Genomic DNA, 18706 nt, shown 5'->3' on the forward strand with positions numbered 1-18706 from the left:
CAAGCGAGGCTTGGTTCACATTTCCCTTCATGGCCAAGCTGACAAAACGTTGTACGTGAGCGCAAGTTATGACCTCATCTGATGACATTGCGTAGATGATGAATGAGATTTTCTATTAAATTCAAGTCTGAATCAGTAGCTCCGTTTGATATTACAACTGCTGAATCTCCATATGCAAAGCTATTACTGATATGCAAATCCCGCAAATACACTTTGACTGATACCGATAAAGCTCGCTGTCAGCAAAACGTTGCGGGACCATCCTCGGAAAACGAATACAAATCTAGGTTCCATAATCAAAAAAATGATTGATGTTGCACCAGTTACTCGGCAAGATGTATCAAAAGTCATTAAAAATAATTTCATAACGTAGAAATGAATAATGCGCGTTCAAACGTATCAAGTCACAAGTAAAATCATTTAAATCAAAATGAATAAGTAAATATAAACATATACATTTACACACATATATATATATATATATATATGTATGTATATATATATATATATATATATATATATATATATATATATATATATATATATATATATATATATATATATATATATATATATGATATACTTTACATAATCACAGAATGGCATAATTTGTTATGAAATATTGCAAACAGGAAGTCTTTTTTCAGCTCTTTTTTGGGATATTATATTCCTCACATAAAAAGGTGTCAGACACTCTATGTGGTATTATTATCACCTGCAGCCATTAGCTGCTATTTCCTGTGAATCACTGCGAGATCTGCAAGTTAAGCTAGCGCCTGCTGGGAGTTCATCCGTGCGTCTGAAAGCAAAACAGAGGGCGTGTCCTGCTAGCATGATGAATACATATGACAGTGCAAACGTGTTAAGGTATGTGTGATTTACATTATCAAGTAGGAGTGACAGCAAAGTACTGTAAGCAATGAGAAGACAACATCAGCTGTCAGCTCGTCGACGAATAAAGTTCTGGGAATAAAGTCAGAATTCTGACTAGAAAGTGAAAATTCTGAAAATATAGTCACTATTTTGAGACAGTCAGAATTCTGAGAATAAAGTCCGACTTACAGACTTCTGACTTCCTAGTTCGTGGAGGAAGCCAACAAGCATTGAAAGGAACAAATGTACAATGATTGAGATGGTAGACAAGAAAACAAACACACCTGAGAGATTATTTTTTTATTTTTTCAATCCTCTTGCTAGGACCAAGATCATTTCTCATGACGCATGACATTTGCAATGACATCGTTATGTATATACAGCTTTGACTAAACGCAGGTTGCCGTGGCTTTATGCATGACTGATCATGACGACGTGAGACGTATTTACACGCGGGCTAAAATGCCACGCGCTGATAATAATTACGTTTGAAATCAAAAGATAAGCTTGGCTGCACAGTACACACACACACACAGCAAAACACAGCCTGGCCTTCTGCCTGATCTGATAGCACAGTGCGAATGTCAGAAAATGTGCTTAGATGACCCGATGTCACGGGCGCATTAGGCTAATAGCCCTAAATGAATGCATGTGTGAGAAAATGTGATCGTACGCGGCCATCTTTTGCTCCTGCGCTGACATTTTCCATTTCATCTTGGCTGTTAGCGATAAAGGCTCTCCTAGCTCTTTTCTACCATACATTACTAACCTCGCTGTAAATGTGTCGCGTCGTGTTTTGTTTTCACTGCGACTCAGCGAAACTCCACCGCTCCCCCCGCAAACAAAGTGCATGGCCAACCGTCTGACTGGGTATTTTTGTACACGGCGATCAATGAGCCCAATGCTGAATCATCAACAGATGCTAATGCTATAGGAGGTTGCCAGAAGCCATTCCAATGACTGCTATTCAACACCACAGTTTAAAAAAAATGCTTTAACAAATTGTGCAAAAACAGGCGCATCTAAAAGCCTTCAATTTTCTCAAAAGCTGACAGCGCACCTTATAATCCGCTGCACCTTACACATTTTTGTTGACATTCCTTTTAGCACAGCTCCATCTAGTGCAGTGCTTCTCTATTATATTTTGCAAAGCCCCCCCCCAGGAAAGAGAAAACCTGTCACGTCCCCCCACCAGCTATGAATTTCAATAAAAATTGAAATTGTATCTTTTTTAATATTAACAAAAGAAAAAGGCAACATAAATCAACTTTCAACAACTTTTACTTTTTACAGTGTTAATACAGGTTACAGGTTCATCTAAAATGGAAAAAAATATATATTTACAAAAAATTGTTTAAGTGTACCTGAAACCAGATCCTCTTTAATATTTAAATTGGAAAAAAAGCATCAATCAACTTTCAACAACCGTTAACTACTTTTTTACAGCCATTATACAGGTTACGGGCTGGTGTAAAACTGAAAAAAGTGCACCAAAGTGCCTGAAATACAAAATGGTTTAATTGGGGTCCTTTGCACCCCCCGGCATTGCCTCACGTCCCGGCAGGGGCGGGCACGACCCACTATTTGAGAAGCATTGATCTAATGGATGCATAATGCAACCCCAGCAACTATTGTGGCTTCTATTCTATGTGCCTTATAATGCAGTTAAAACTGATTTTAAAAAAAAAGGCCATTTGTTGATGGTGCACCTTATAATCCGCTACACCTTATAGTGCATAAAATACAGTACCATTTCTCTGATGTTTCAACTTTTTGAAACTGAAATTTTTTTTCAGTTAATTTTATTGTTGTTGCATGTTATAATCTGGTGCGCTTTATAGTCCGAAATTTACAGTGTATCTGCCTCACAGTTTGACTGTTTTGGGTTTGAATCTCAATGCCTGCTTTCTTCTGCCGAGTTTGCATCTTGAATCCTTTATTGTTTTTAAATGAAAAAATAATGGAATGTATTTGACCTCATTCAGTCCCACTGACGAGTATAGACGTTTAAGATATTTTTACGACTGCCCCTCTGACAGCGTCAGTCAAAATGTAACCCCTTGCAGCTGTCATTCGTGCAAGGGCACCTAATGAAAATGTCCTGAAAGGTAACCCTCCTTAGTTGTGGCGTTGAGCCCACTTCCACCACGGCTCTACTGTAGAAGCACCAAAAGAACTGCTGATCCATCATGCTGCTGTCGTATCTCCAAGACGCTAATGGAGATAGCCAGTGCGAGAGATAAAAATGGCTTGGAAATCTTGTCGGGACGGAACTAAATCGTTCATAACTTCTCTTCACTTGCAGTCTTTTTTTTTTTTTTTACTGCTTTCTCCTCACTTTCAAAGTAAGTGAGTTTGAGGTCAGCCAACTCGCTCGCTGCCATATTTGCTGCCACGCATATTTCACGCTATCAAACGACCGGAGCGCTCTCTTAAACTCGCAGGTTAGTTTGGCCGACAGTGCCTTTCGTCACCTATTGATCGTATTGACAAAACTCAAACTTTTTTTTATTCCTTCCATCCTTGTGAAGCCACTGTAAAGGTCACGGACTCCTGCGACTGTTTTGAGTCTGAGGCACCCAGCCAAAGAAAGGAATTCATTAAGGCCCTGCTGAGAGGCTTTTTAGAGCGAAACACTTTAAAAGCCTAATTAGTGGACACTCATTCTCTGTTAAAATAAATAAAGAAATAAATAATGGGCCGCTGCATGAGTGTATTGTGCTACTAATGGAATGAAGGATGGAATTATTAAGGCATGAGTGCAGTTTATATTCATGGCGAAATGGCACGAAGCAGACATTGTAAAGCTGTCTTGTACACGACTCTTGGGGTACATAAGTTTACAAAAGACATGTGTACAATGTATAATTGAAGAAAAAATCGGATATCCAACTTGGGTGAAAAAAGTATCTCATTTTAGTTCTTGATTTAGTTTTTTTAAAAGGCATGGAAAAATGTTATTGATGAGGCAGTGTGGATGAAAATACGATAGTACCGTAATTCCTCAAGTATGATGCACTATTTTCTTCCCAAAAATGATCTAGCAGTCAGTGCCTGTTGCAGCTAACAGCAGTTTGTGTTAGCTGAGGTTGCCAAGGCATTATCTTGAGTTGAAGAAGCGAGCAGACTGAACCAACGTTCGAGTCCATCCTTGTTCACACACAGGAATATTACTGAAACCGGGAGGATCATGTAAGTTCAGATGTCTCCAGCTGATTCAATCAAGAGTGGCGAGGTGTGTACACCGCTTAGAGAACACGGAAAGGTATTCCAATTGACTCGTTTATTATTTGCGGTCTTGGCACATACACACAATCGTAAACTTGGCGAAATGCAAACACTGCACAACTTTGGCTATTCATGGAAAAAGTAACCGGAGCTGTCGTGAGGAAAAGGAAAAAAAACAACTTCCTCGAGCGCATTGGACGTTAGATTGGTGCGCCGTTTACCGACCGCTCAAAATGTGGGAAACGTGAAACACAGCGCACAACTAATATATAACTCACGGATATGAACATAAGAGAATATGAAGGGCTTGGGAAGATGAGATTGATTCCATTTTGCGATCGTTTTTACATTGTTGTCAAAGTAACACAAAAATATTATTATCATATTTATAGACAGGATATATTGCTCTTTCTTGCTATGCACTTGTTGTAGCAGTGGATTCAAAGATGCATCTCATCCATACCCTGTGCTTCCTCACCCGCTCTGAGGGGACGAGACTCTCTGATTGGATTATTTAATTATAGTTAAGCTAATAAGATTGTAATTGATGGAAGACCTTTATTCCGCCCTGCGGTATTGGTCTTAAGTGGCGCTGCATGCTTGTGCCCTGTCAGCAGTTCCGGATTATTATTATTTTTTTGGGTGGAGGGAGCGGTTGCTGTGGCAGCTTGCGCTGCGTAGAAGCATGCAGCATTACCAGTGACATCTAATTTAAACATTTGTATTTAAGCATATTTAGCTTCATACGTAAATAATGGACCTTGTCAAACTACCGTATGAATCAAACAGAGTGTATATCCAATGTGTGTCATTGGGACAAGATAGCAATTAGGAATCACGACTACTAGGGAGCTTATCGTTCTTCAAACAGTTTTGACTTCCATTCAAACATCCGTTTTAACTGCTCGAAAGAACATTTTACAACCCGGTTGCTTAAAACAAAGTTCACATTTGACCACGTTATCCGTCACATACTCTAGAAGTAAAAAGCAAGGTTTTGCTGGGTCTTTTTGGGGAAATTTACAAAAACTTCTATCTTACATTTCCTGGCTAAGAATCAGAGTGAGATTGTCACTTGGCAATGTGACCGTTGGTTACTTGAATCGAAAGGCACCCTAGAAGCTGTGGTTCACCTGTGTGAGCGATTAATTCATTCAAATTATATTAAATATGCAACAAACATAAAAATCTCTGAATACTTAGTTCTAAACATTGCTTTTAATTTTAGGTCTATACAACGAATGTGCTGAGCAAAATTGTGTACAGTATGCAGTTCAGTTCATGAAAGCATGCACAAACAATGACTTCTCAGCCCTGTGCTGGCCACTTCAAAACATTAAGGACAATTTATTTCTCAACATTTACAACAAAGGATTCAATTAACGGTCCAAATCTCGAGTTCTGTCTGTCCTAGTCAGTCTTTTAAAATGGTTTTGTTGTTCAGCAGCCCGTGTGCAAAACCATCGGTGACGGGTAGTCTGTCAATACTGACAAAATGGCCACCTCTGGATGTTGTATTATTTAATCATAATGGTACTTCTTTGAAGATAATGAAGTTGTTTGTTGTAGTTGATGGTGTCCCAATTTAAATATTGTTTGAAATTACTATTGTTAACAAGCGAGTCTATTGAAATCATCACAGCGGATACTCCTCTTTGAGATATGCCATCCTTTTGTTTTTGACACAAATGAGCTAAAGGAGAGAGGCCATTTCAGTATTTATTTTAATCACAAAATTAATCAGCGAAGACACCGTCCGCCGCAGGCGAATGTAATTACCTTGAGATGCAGTCAGATGTTATGATTATGATTATTATTATTGTTATTGCTGTTATTATTCAGGGAGGCCTCTGCGGCGTTTGATGAAATGAGCTGACCGCTCAAGCGGCGAAACGTCGCAGGTCATATAGAGGGTGTTATGTAGAGGCAGCCGGCGAGGGAACGCATACACCAACATCCACACACACTTCCACTGAAGCAAAGACCTCTGGGATTTCCGATACAAAAGCCAGGGTCGAATAGCAAAGGTTACACAACTGCGATGTTAATTTAAACATTGGTAAACATGCAGCGGAGATTAGAAATGGAGTTGACACTCTTAGTCCCTCTGACTTTGGTCCAGTTTAAAGATACTAAAGGCCTGTAACATGATATTTATGTACTTTTCACTGTGTAATGTGTGCATATAAATTATGTTTGGCACCCTGGCGATTTAATTTCTCATTATAAATGAGGTTTACTGTTTTGAGCTTTCTAACCAGGAAGTAAAACAGCTCGTTTGCTCTAACCGTGTCACGCCATCTTGCAGCTCATGTGGTGGGCCACGCAACATGCATCCATCCATTATCCCGAGCGCTCGTCCTCATGAGGCTCACGGCTATTTAACGCGACTCCAACAACACGAGGTCAAAAACAAGTGTTTTATCAACATTGAAAAGCAAAGCGTCATTATACCGCTCTCACTAACACACGTTCAGTTTATCAAATCAGCCCCTGTGGTAACCCAGTATTCATAACAATAGTTCCACCTGTGGGTGAAATATTTACTACTGACGGTAATTTTCCAGTTGTGTGTTCCCAAACACACATTTTAGCCACTTCAGCATTTCTACAGTAAAATGTTGTAACTAATAAATGAAACATTGCCGTTTGCTTGGCAGACTCGGTGCAAAATCTCTCCTCCTCAGCTCCGCAACCACTGTTCTGAAACACACATTTTAGCCACCTCAGCATTTCTACGGTAAAATGTTGCAGCTAATAAATGAAACATTGCCGTTTGCTTGGCAAATCTCTCCTCCTCAGCTCCAGATCCAAAACCAGACAAAAAGATGTGGATAAGGTCGGCGTGTATTTTCCTTCAAGCCATTTCCTTGGCGCGGGAGGGGCAGAATAAGCAAGGAATGTTTATAAAAATATATCAATGAAGAAAAGTGTTTCGGGTCAGAAATCAACATTGGAACATGGTTAAAAGCTTCAAAAAGTTGACTTTCATGTTACGGCCCCTTTATGTTTACGTGATGTATTTTCCTGCTCTTAAGCGGTGTCTAAATGCAAAAGCAAAGCTTCAAGATGGGGATCTCAACAACGCGTAGTACAGACACTCGCTATCACACAAAAGAAAGCACAACAAGTGGCGCCTTAACAGGGATGCGCAAGTAGACTTTCTATTTCCGCTGTACACGCACATCGGCGAGGCAATAAACTCAAACCAAGCGTGAACTTAGACGTCAGCGAGAAGCGCCCGTTTATGCATCTACTTCTTATGGTTGCGGCTCATGTGAGTGGCTGTGATGCTTGTGTGTGTAATGCTAAGTGAATGAGTGCTATGCTATGCGGGTGCGCATTGACATCCCTGGGGCAGCGGCACCGTTAAAGCGTGCCAACTGTGTCAACGGCATATAAAAACAAACAATGTCCTGTGAATAGTGATAGGGAGCAAAACGCACGAGAGCACATAAACATGCAAGCTCAGGTATTCAAGATGATGATGAAATGATGATGTATAATTGTTGAACTAATGCTGCAAATGATTCATTTTAAATGACAAACATGACTGGCCATACGGTGGAGTCTATGGGTAACAGGGAAAATAGTAATAGTAAAAAAGAGAGAGAATATAATATGAAAAAATAATATTACAAGAACAAAGTCTGTGCTAAGTGTAATATTAACCCTTTATTGGGCACAGCGGTGGCTTATTCGCCGATCGTCGAAAAAGGCAAAAAACGGCCTTTATCAGGCACACGTTTTTCTATTTTTAAGTCCTAAACATGCAAGAATTTCAGGATTTTCGAGAAATTTCGGGGTACGTTAGAATTCAACCAGTGGCTGTTACGGACGCTTTCGGCCGTTTTGCCTGTTTAGACTGTCGGCCAGGAAAGACTCTGCGCAGTAATGGGTTAAACAATGTTACAAAAATTTTGTCCTAATATTTGTCAATCACATTTAAAGATGTCAAATCCAGCCTGGCACACATTTATCATGGCCCGAATCATATTTACATTTGCAAATCATATCAAACAAATTCAGGAGGGAAAAAAAAGTTTTATTTCCCTTTTCCACTTTTTGGGGTGCTCTCTTGTGTCCATGTTTATCCAAAATCAAATGTTTTCCTTTTGCAAAGTGAAACCATCCAAAAAAAAAGGCTGCAAAACCTCCGGCGAGAGATGACGTGCAGTGGCCCGATCTGTTGAGACTGTGCGCCTTTTTTTAAATGACGTCTGGTCACAGGTGAGCAGGAACGTTACGAGCGGTGAATTGTAAAAGGAGCGGCGGCAAGGTGGCGCATCAAAAATGAAAGAAGAGTATATGCGGTCCGGCCGCCGTGTTCATTATTAATGACAGGATGTGGCTTCGAACAAGATGACCGAGTGAAGACTCCAAATCGTCCATCGGTGGCATGTGCTTTGTCTACTGAATATACTGTAAGTCCTGTGATTTACTGGTGACCAGTTCAAGATGTATTCCGCCTTTTTTACCTACAGTACCGGTCAAAACTACACCTTCTAGTTAAGTATTTGCCATACTATAAGGCACACCAGATAAGGCACACCATCGATGAATGGCATGTTTGAAAATGTTTTCATATATGAGAAAATCGAGGCTTTTCGGTGCGCCTTATAATACAAGTTTTGCTGAATAAAAGATGATGGATGATGACGAATATTTTGATGTTGAAAAACGTTATGTCTGATGGACTCACTTTGATTTGAAAGAATGTGCCCCCGTCGAAAATTCTGCGTCCAGGACGGGAAAACGAGATCACCGGATACCGCACGTGTCCAATGAACAAATATTTTTGTACTAGAAATGCCTTAAATATGGCTGCTTCACATTTTAAAGATATCAACACCGTTTTTGTTGGCATTTCACAAATCTAAAGGGAGGGGCCTATCCATAAGCCCTAAAACATTTCTCCTAAAGATTCATCAAGATTGGGGCATAATTTACACTAGCATGTACAGTGATAATGAATTTACAGAGATAATTATTTTCAGGCATGTGTATGCATGTGTTGCGCATGCGGTAAGAGAGACTTTAACCACTAGTAGGGTGATCGGCCTTTCTGGTTTAACCGGAATATTCCATTTTTGAGGCTTGTCTCCCAAATGCCGACGGATAATCCTGAGCCCCCTTGCTTTGTCCCGGGTTTACGTAGGTGGTGTCAAGAATCGACACGTGGCGGGAATTGATTGCACGTTTCATTTTCGGTTGATAATGTCCTGGAATCTGGTCGGCCTAATCAAGCGCCGCTCCAGATGTGAGGCAGCTGTCGGGACTGACGTGGCTCACTCGGTAATGGCTGGCGGTCGTATAGCATCAAGTGGCGCGGAGCACTGTCACATCAAATCACAGACACGTACCCACGCCTATCAAGTCAGTGCTGCATGGCCCGCACATAAATGTCAACGCATTTGACATCCTTTTGCTTTTATATAGCGATGGGGCTCAAAAAGAACCGGTTCTTGCTGTGGCATACACGAATGTGGCCTGTAGATACAAAAGAAACTGATGCCATCACCCTAAGTCATACATCATTCAAAATTTACTTTAAAATTGACCTATATTTGACATGATACATCATCAAACAGGATCTTTTGCTGTTACATATCCAAGTATGTATTATGTTTAAATTTGTGCCGGAAAAAAAAAGAGCACCAGGGTAATATTATCAATATTTCAGTAAATGATCAAAGTATGAAGTGAGAAATTATGCATATTGCAAATCAACTTTCACTTTCCAATGTATTACATATCAATTTTGAAATGCATTATTTTCATATTTCGTTATAACAAAGTATTTGATAAAGGAAAACCACCATAAAAACCACCATATTTTCTGCATTATAAGGCACATCGACATATGGCACATCTTCAATGAATGACAGATGGCGCACCGCATTATAAGGTGCATGGGATAGAAGCTACTGTAGTGGCTGGATTTGCATTCTGCATCCACTAGATGGAGATTCTCTAAAGAGAATGTCAACAAAACAATCAGAACAATTATTAATAAACATTTTCTATTTGCCCTGAGTTAGACAGTAAGTAGCGATTATAAAATGATACACTGCTTATATATAACCTATGAAGTGAAAGTGGTGTCTATATTCTTAAGACAACATCCCTGCTGTGAGTGAGATCTTATTATGAACCGTTGCGAGGCTTTGAGCGGACAAAGTCAATGAAAAGTGCTCTCTGCGGGATATAAAGCACAAAATAAAGAGCACTTGCTTGAGGAGTTGAAAAAGCAGAAAGAAGGGGATGGCATCTGTCCAGGAATGTTTGTGCGACTTGTAAGTGTGCACTTGTGAGCTAAAACAGAAGCCATTTCAACAAGTGCAGGCAGCGAGTGAATGCATCAGGATTTCCTGGTTATTATTATTGGCTTGTACTACTGTGTAACACCTGATGCCACTTCAGCTCATTGATCATCTAAAGCGGCCAAACATGCGGCCCGTGGGCCGATTCTGGCCCACAAGGAGGTTTAATCCGGCCCGCAAGATGATTCGTTGAAGCGTTACAAAAACAGTATTTTATAAGAGTATAAGTACTCTTGCCAGCTTCCATGGTAAAACGCAAAGGTCACGAGGAGGCCTCGCCACTCGACAAGCCCGCGAGCTTTGTCTTTTGACCTCACGGGATGTGTGGGAATCTCCAAAGCGTCGGGGGAGCCTTCACTTTTAATTAGACGCTGATAGAAAGATCAATGGAGTGCTGAAACGGACGTGCAGGAGATCAAATCCAATATCCAGGAGAATGGCTGAAAGCTGGGAATAACTCCCCCCCCGCAACACCGTAAATGAAATATGGAGATCACGTGACTGGCTGGACGCCACACATGATGGAATAGTTCATCTGGAAATGAATCCATCTCGCTCCCGCTGTTAAATATGGCCATTAAGGGGGATATGCCGGAGCTTCCTAAGGCAGCTCGCGCGCAGGGAGAAGAGACAAAAAGATGCTTCATCACTTGCACGACACCATAAATGTTGTTAAATTAAGCGGCCCCCGGCATGTCCAAACACCGAGGAGCAAAAGTTTATGAACTTATTTATGTAATGGCTTGTCAACAGCATTTCATCAAGGAGCTTATAGCTTACAAAACGAGTAGTTTGACAGCGACTACATTTTCACGGTATAGCGCCCAGTGCAAAATGGCATAATTATCTGTCAGCAGCATTTTCACACATTGGCTGATCCGTTAACGGCAAAACACTATGGATTGTACTCGAGTGATGCAAAAACATGTATGGACACATGTGACTTAATCAGCACATGGGCGGCTAGCAGCACTGAGGAAATGGTGTTAATGGAGATCTTGTACTGACCTGTCCAGGGGGCTGCTGCAAACTTTTGACCCCAAGAGGCCATATACGTCAATGCACATACACAGACGTATGCAAAAAAATCCTACACAAATTCAGAGGCAATTAATGAACTTTGTAAGTTGGTGGTAGTTGATTGAGGAACGCACTAAGGATTTTACTCGGCCAATTCCGACATTTATAGCAGATAAAAATGAACGAATTGATGGGCTAATTAATGAATATGTAATGACAAAAAACAATTCAATCAAACCTTATACTTCCAACATTAAATATATCAACTACAGGTAGAACATATGACAATACAATACTTACTCCTTAAAATGTAACTCGAGTGCTCAAAAACAAAACTGTACATGGCTTACTTGGAGAAACTGCACCCAAACATGTTTTTTGGTTTCCTTGGTTGCGTGAATGCAATCTCTTGAAAGCTGTGAAAACATTTTTTGAGCTAACAGCTACTTGCCTCTAGGGGGCAGAGACATTATGCTGTCGAGTTAACAGCCATCTTAACTGGGTTTTTTTTTCCGATGCCTTTAACATAGACACATAGCAAGAAAAAAAAAAAAAAACATTCATCAGAAACTGACGACGTATGGCCCATGTCACATCTGGTCCAAACAGTGCTGCAGTGCATTAAAATAAATTAAGGCAATTGTTCTAGCAAATAGTAGACTCAAAAAAAGCAGATGTTAAACAAACTATCCAATATTATTTTGTTATCCCCGGTAATACCTCAAAGTGGTATTTAACACAGACAGGAATGTTCAAGTTCAAACACGTGCAAAAATAGAATATGTGATGAAGTCATCATTAGCTGTTGGTCATAGATGTATGCAGTAAACCAGTGGTCCTCAAACTACGGCCCGCAGGCCGAATCCGGCCCACTTTGGCATTTTGCCCGGCCCCTGGAACAATATTATGTCAAAACATGTCATCTTTGACAAAGTATTTATTTCTTTATAACACAAATTGTGACGACCGGAGGAGAGAGGACCCAAGCGCACGCACAACTGGTAAGGGCAAATGCAGAAAGTTTATTAAACAGAATGTGCAGATGGTTTGTGGAAGCCGACGAGAGCGTGGCGAAGAAGTCTAGGGGGTCTCGGAGTCAGGAGAGCGGGGCTTGGCTGGGAGCCGGGCTGAGGGAGCGGGACAGGAGGAGGGCTCGGGCAGACAGATTAAGACGGCAGGCTAGCGGGTGGTCAGAGGCAGACAGGGTCGAAATACCAATACTTCGGTCAATTCGGCGGGCAGTCGGGTGGTCAGGAACAAACAGGGTCAGGCAACGGGCAGGCTGGCAGGAGGAGTCGCTGGAAAGCTCGGCGTGATGCATAGAGACAATCTGGCAGGTTGTGGATGGAAGTGAGCGGGCTTTATACTAGGCGGGTGAGTGGCAGCAGGTGTTAGTGTTTGGGCTGATTAGCAGGAGGGCTGAGCAGGTGAGGCTGGGAGTGAGGTGGCTGAACTGGTGAACTGTGACAACAAATCATACAGGCCCCAACTATAAAATCACTTATCTATGATTTTTCTATATGACAATCCCAGGCAATCGCAGATGATAACAACAAAACAGCACAAAACATTCTCATTTTGTGAGGGAATATTTTTAATGCTTAAATATACTCTTGATCTTTTGTCCTTGAGAGTAAAACCATATCGATTCCGTCGAAATCCAATTCACTGTAAACGCTTTGCCGTTCCAACTCCTAACTCAACAGTTTAACCGCGTTTAAAAAGAAAAGATTTCCCTGATTGCATTTGACATTTATTCACGAGCAGAGAGGAACGTCTTTCCTTGGTATTGATTATGTAAACTCAGCTCTGTGCTTCTCTCAGCGCCGCTTTCCGCACCACCTCGTGAGATTTACTTTGCGGTGCGGAATGGGAATCGGCCACAATTGGCTGCTATTCTACACAGCGGCAATCGTTTTTTTCCGTATCAAAATTACGATGGGCCCGTACATACAATTTTTTGACGGACGGATAGAAGTGGCATTCTGGAAAACGACAAACATTCACTTTCAGACAACTCTGTAATTATCACATGTTTTTGTTACAAACTGATCCGGCGCCTCATCTGGGAAGAGAAGAGTAATGTGGCCCTTGGATGAAAAGGTCTGCTGTATATGAAAATTCGTTCATCACTCAAAATGTACAGGGCCAGGATAGCTATCTGAATATATTGGGGTTTTTTTTCTCTCATTTTTGGACAGTAAAAGTCCCCCAAATGGACAAATACCGCCAACAGGTTAAACATATGCTCTGGCTATGTAAGCATGCTTTCTTAGGTACATACTGGAAAGTAAGCTTGGATGTTATCAAAGCGCTCAAGTCCGCGGAGAGCGCGTGACGGTTTGTGATCAAAGGTAAGACGAAGAACAAGAGCCGCAATGAGTCAACTCGCGTCAGCCAGTCTGCTCTTCTAACCTACTTTTCACTCTCGAGCCGAGAGACTTTATTGTGCTAGGAGGTACCCGGCGCAGAGGCCTGATGTTTTACAAGTAACTCCATGTGCATCTCCAGTGTGAAACACAGGGACCTTGAGATAAGAGCCCATTATTTTGGCTTGACTCGAGAATGCTCTTATGATAGCAGAGCGCTCAAGCCTTTAGGCGCATTGTGTGCAGTTATTTCAAACGGAGGCTTCAAGCTGTTACCAACAAACAAAACATTAGACAAAGAAGATTTACACCTTACGTATTTAGAATGACAGCAATACAGTCCGTTTTGCTTCATGCTAACAAATAATGCAAAATGACAAAAAAAGGCAAACGAGATGCAACCCTGTAAGCAACGCATATTTGAACACAAATGGTGGCACAACACACGACGACAGGCAACATAAAAAATAGAGGTATATATTGTTTACCCTTTCTTTCGTGGAAAACGACTACAGTAGACCCACGGGTTACGGCATTCCTGGCTTACGTTTTTTTTGCCCCTCTTTACGGCATTTTCCCGGTTAACGGCATCAACCACAATTATAAAATTCAAACTTGGCGGTCAGTGTGCGAGCATATGAGTCGCACCACATCACTAAGTGTCACTGCATATGTCACAAAAATGCTGGTCTGCTTTTGGTCAGCGTCACTAAGATGCTAGTCTGCTATTGGTTGCCATCATAGCGTCTCCATGATGCCGATATGTTACCAACATTTCATATGGAGGGGGTCCACTGTAATGACATACGGAGAAAGATCGCTGTCAAAAAGTTATATGCGTGTTAAACAATTCTTATGACTGAAAAACGTGTTGCGTTTGAATCGTTTTCGTTCGAGTACCACACTAAATGATGTTGATTTTCCCAATCGAAACCTTGCCAGCGCAAGGTATTTTGATTACAACTCTGGTTCGCACGACTATGAGCTCGCGCGACACCGCGTTACGTCTTATGGCCCATAGCGCTACGGGCAAGCGTTGATTCACACGTGTCGAAAAGAAGCATACGTCACTTGATTGAAGCGCCATTACCTTGGCCGATAGAAGCCCGTACACGGCGCTTCCCCTCAGACCTCGCGTAATAGAGTCGTCAATAAGCGAGCCAAGAGCTCCCGGCGGCGCTGGAGTCATCGTGTCCACCTTAATGACAGGACGAGTCGTCACCGGGCGCGTCCAGCCTGTTCGGCGTCATGTACGCACGTGAGCGCATGTATCCGGGGAGGACGGGAAGGAAGGGCGGAGGAGATGGCGAGCGAGCCGTCGCCATCCGGGAAAAGATTGTTCTGTTCTTGTAGAGCTCCGTGGAGTGGGGTCACGCGGGACTGTGGATATTCAGGGAATTAAGGATTTACTCAGCCTGTTTTCAATTTAAATGCAAATGTTGCGCATGACGGCGTTGTGGAAAGGACAAGATGTGGTCAATGTATGTGCAACAGGAGATGTTAAGAGGCCGCGGCAGCGGATCGCTCGTGATTGGCTGCCGGTGCAAAGTAACCCGAGAGCCATTACTGTTGCCGCAGGAACGATTTCAGGGTCAGCGCGGCGCTTACGGCAACGCGTGAGCCTCCTTGCCGTCGTACCGGCGTCTCGCACATATGTGCTCTTCATAAATGTCTGCCCTGCTTTCGTTCGTTCCCCGGAGTTACTCTGGGAGGCTCATTTGCATAATGGAATGGCGCGTTTGGGATTGTGTGACTGTGCAGAAATGTGCCGGTAAATGGCTCCGCGCGCAACGCCGCCGTAATGGACTAATACTTGGCTTTGCCGAATGGATCGCGCTTTGGGTTTTGACACGATTTCTTTCAGTAGACCGACGAAATGAGCAGCATGATGACAAATGCTGACAATTCGGTAAACGCATTTTTGCATGTACCGCTAATTTTGACAAACTGAAGGTCGCGAAATTGCCATGTGAAGTGCAATAAAAGAGGTTGGCATCATTTTTCAAAATTTCAGGCACTTTGATGCACTCATTTTTTTTTTTCAGTTTTAGACTAACTTTTAACCTTTATAAACGCTGTAAAAAGTACAAACAGTTGTTGAAAGTTGATTTATAGTCCTTTTTTTTCTTTTGTTGATGTTTAAAATACAGATATTTTATTAGATGTAGATCTCAATTTTCATAGTCAACACGGTGACTGGGGAAGTGTGAGAGGTATTCTCTTTCCTGGGGGTGGCTTTGCAAAATCTAAATGAGAAGCTGGAACAGCTAGAATGAATGTCACTGATAGAAAATAACGAAGCATAGCGTGATGTTTTAGTGCTTATTAGTTTCGCCATGCAGTTCTGAGGTTCAAAGTTTTAGGTTATATGAAGTTATATAACACAGTTTATCAGCAAAATACTATCTATATCGCAATAGGTCCGATTCCCGGTTGTCCATATTTATGCAGCCCATTCTATTTAACACTTACAGTAATCATAATTTGACTGCATTAACTGTGACCAAAGATGCAATCACCATCAACTGTCTGGCCTGTTGATCCCATGCAGATAAGCCAGCAGAGTGGGTCACCTACAGATGGTTTAGCTCACCAGAATCAATATGTAAATCATTCCTGCCCTCCAGGTGACACTCCTTTACCTTTTACGTAGACTATGTGCAAACTTCGGGAACCATTTATAAGACTGACATTATTTGGACTTGTCTTCACTGGTCACATAATCATCTTTCTTAAATTTTTACTCAAGTCCACATCAGCTAGTCAATCCATTTGGACAGTTCTTACATTTGTAAGAACAAAAATATTCAAAGCTATATACTTGCTTATGCGTACTCTCACACCAGCTGTATGTTGTTCGATACACGATAAAGAATTGCGTAATTTTGTCAATTTAATAACACACAGCATGTGTTAGTATTGGACAGCCATGATCTATGTGACCACTAAAGTCAGGGGAAGACTTATACTTGCATTCTTTTAAAATTCACCCAAATTGAAATAAAAAAAGGGGGTCGACTTGTACTCGGAGAAACACGGTAGTCTTGAGCAGCCGCGAGCCTCGTGAGGACGAGGTCGGGATGACGGACGGATGCATGTTGCGTGGCCCGCGGAAAGGGGGCGCGGCAGCTACACGGTAAGAGCAAACGCGTCGTTTACTTCCTGCTTAGAAAGATTGATACCATAAAACCCATATTTACTCAGAAACGTAATGGCCAATGTGCCAAATGTAATTGATATGCGCATATTACCCTGTGGAAAGTACTCAAATATCATGTTACGGCCCCTTTAATTAAATCTTTTCAAAACAGAAGAAGGAGATGCTGTCATGTTGTACAGCCAATACGGTAATTGGCCTGAGTGGTAGGTTATGTGTCATTCCTCAGCACTCGCACTTTCTTCCATCGCAGACAGTTGGCGAGAGGCGCTGCTCATTAGGCCCGCCGTATATGAGTGGGTGACGCTGATTTGATGAGGCTGAATTGGCATATTAGCCTTTGTTCTGTGGAGCATGTGTTTGCAAGTGGAGCAGAGTGTACCAAGGCTTTCCTAATGTTCTCTCCCGCTCACAATGGAGGCCGCAAAGTGGAAAACGAGCGGATTATCAAGAGCCTGACCCGGGCAGATCAGCGCACTCACGTCGCCGCATCAACACGCTTCCAGCCCATTTCCACAGAAATCACCGTTACCCGTGTACGTGCCCAAAAACACATCGCATCTTTACATCTTTAGGACAAAACCTGTACTGTACTGTGATGCCATTCTCAGAATCCCCCAGCGCCACCCACAGCTCTCCTCTCATCCTATATATCAACTCCCCTAAGCAGTAGCGAGTAGCAGGGGCCTTGAGGCCAGCTCTATTTTAGCCCACTTGGCTATTATATGCGCCTTTTGTCATCACATCCCAAGAGAATTACAGCTGTGGAATATTGCATGTGACTAAGGGAGCCTTGGAAGGGCACATCCTCATTTCAAACATCCATCTATTCCTCTTATATACGGCGTGTCCTCACTAGGATAGCGGGTGATCTGGAGCCCATTCCAGCGGAAATTATACGAGACATCTGGTCGGCAGCGCAGGCACATTCACACCTTTGGGCAATAGACTTAGACAAAGAATCAAAACAACAGCGATCTCATATATATATATATATATATATATATATATATATATATATATATATATACATATATATATATATATATATATATATATATATATATATATATATATATATATATATATATATATATATATATATACAGACAGACAGACAGACAGACAGACAGACAGACAGATAGATAGATAGATAGAGAGATAGAGAGATAAATAGATAGATATACCCGCATATACGTACACAAATAGTGAGAGGCAAAGCGGTCAGAGAGGGCCCTTGAGTTGTAATGAGGCAGCAAGAGGATGTTACGGCAGCGTGAAGCTACACAGCCACTTGTAATGGGATATGCAGCTTCGATAAATACAGCCACCATTGTTTTCTGCAAAAGACTGAGCCACCTTTGCCAGTGGAACTGCTATTGACTTTTAAATGAAAATGCAGCTTTAATAGAAAAAAAAAAGAGAGAGAAGGGGGGTGGTATTTGGCAAGTAAACAACCGAAGACAAAAAACTGCACATGCACAGGTCCATCATGACTCATTTAGATTCACATTATTTTCAGTGTAAATGAAAGGTTTTGTCATGTTGTGAGTAGTAGCTTAGGTTCCAGAAAATTATTTCATCAAATAAAATCTTGGCGTAGTTGGGATTGAGAACAAAAAACGTGTTTGTTTTTTACCCCCCAAATATTACAATTTCAGTATTTTAGCCAGAAACTCTCAAGTCAGCATTTTGAGGGCCACATAAAATGATGTGGCGGGCCAGAACTGGCCCCT

At 41.7% G+C, this 18706-nt stretch overlaps 1 protein-coding gene across 1 annotated transcript in view; it reads right to left on the minus strand.

The window, feature by feature from the left end:
- Window positions 1-18706, minus strand: part of nalf1b (NALCN channel auxiliary factor 1b) — a 77676-nt gene that overhangs the window by 9553 nt on the left and 49417 nt on the right. The window lies entirely within an intron of this gene.

Source organism: Hippichthys cyanospilos, chromosome 5 (assembly GCF_059441005.1).
Source record: "Hippichthys cyanospilos isolate Australia breed blue-spotted pipefish chromosome 5, RoL_Hcya_1.0, whole genome shotgun sequence".
NCBI classification, from domain to species: Eukaryota; Metazoa; Chordata; class Actinopteri; order Syngnathiformes; family Syngnathidae; genus Hippichthys; species Hippichthys cyanospilos.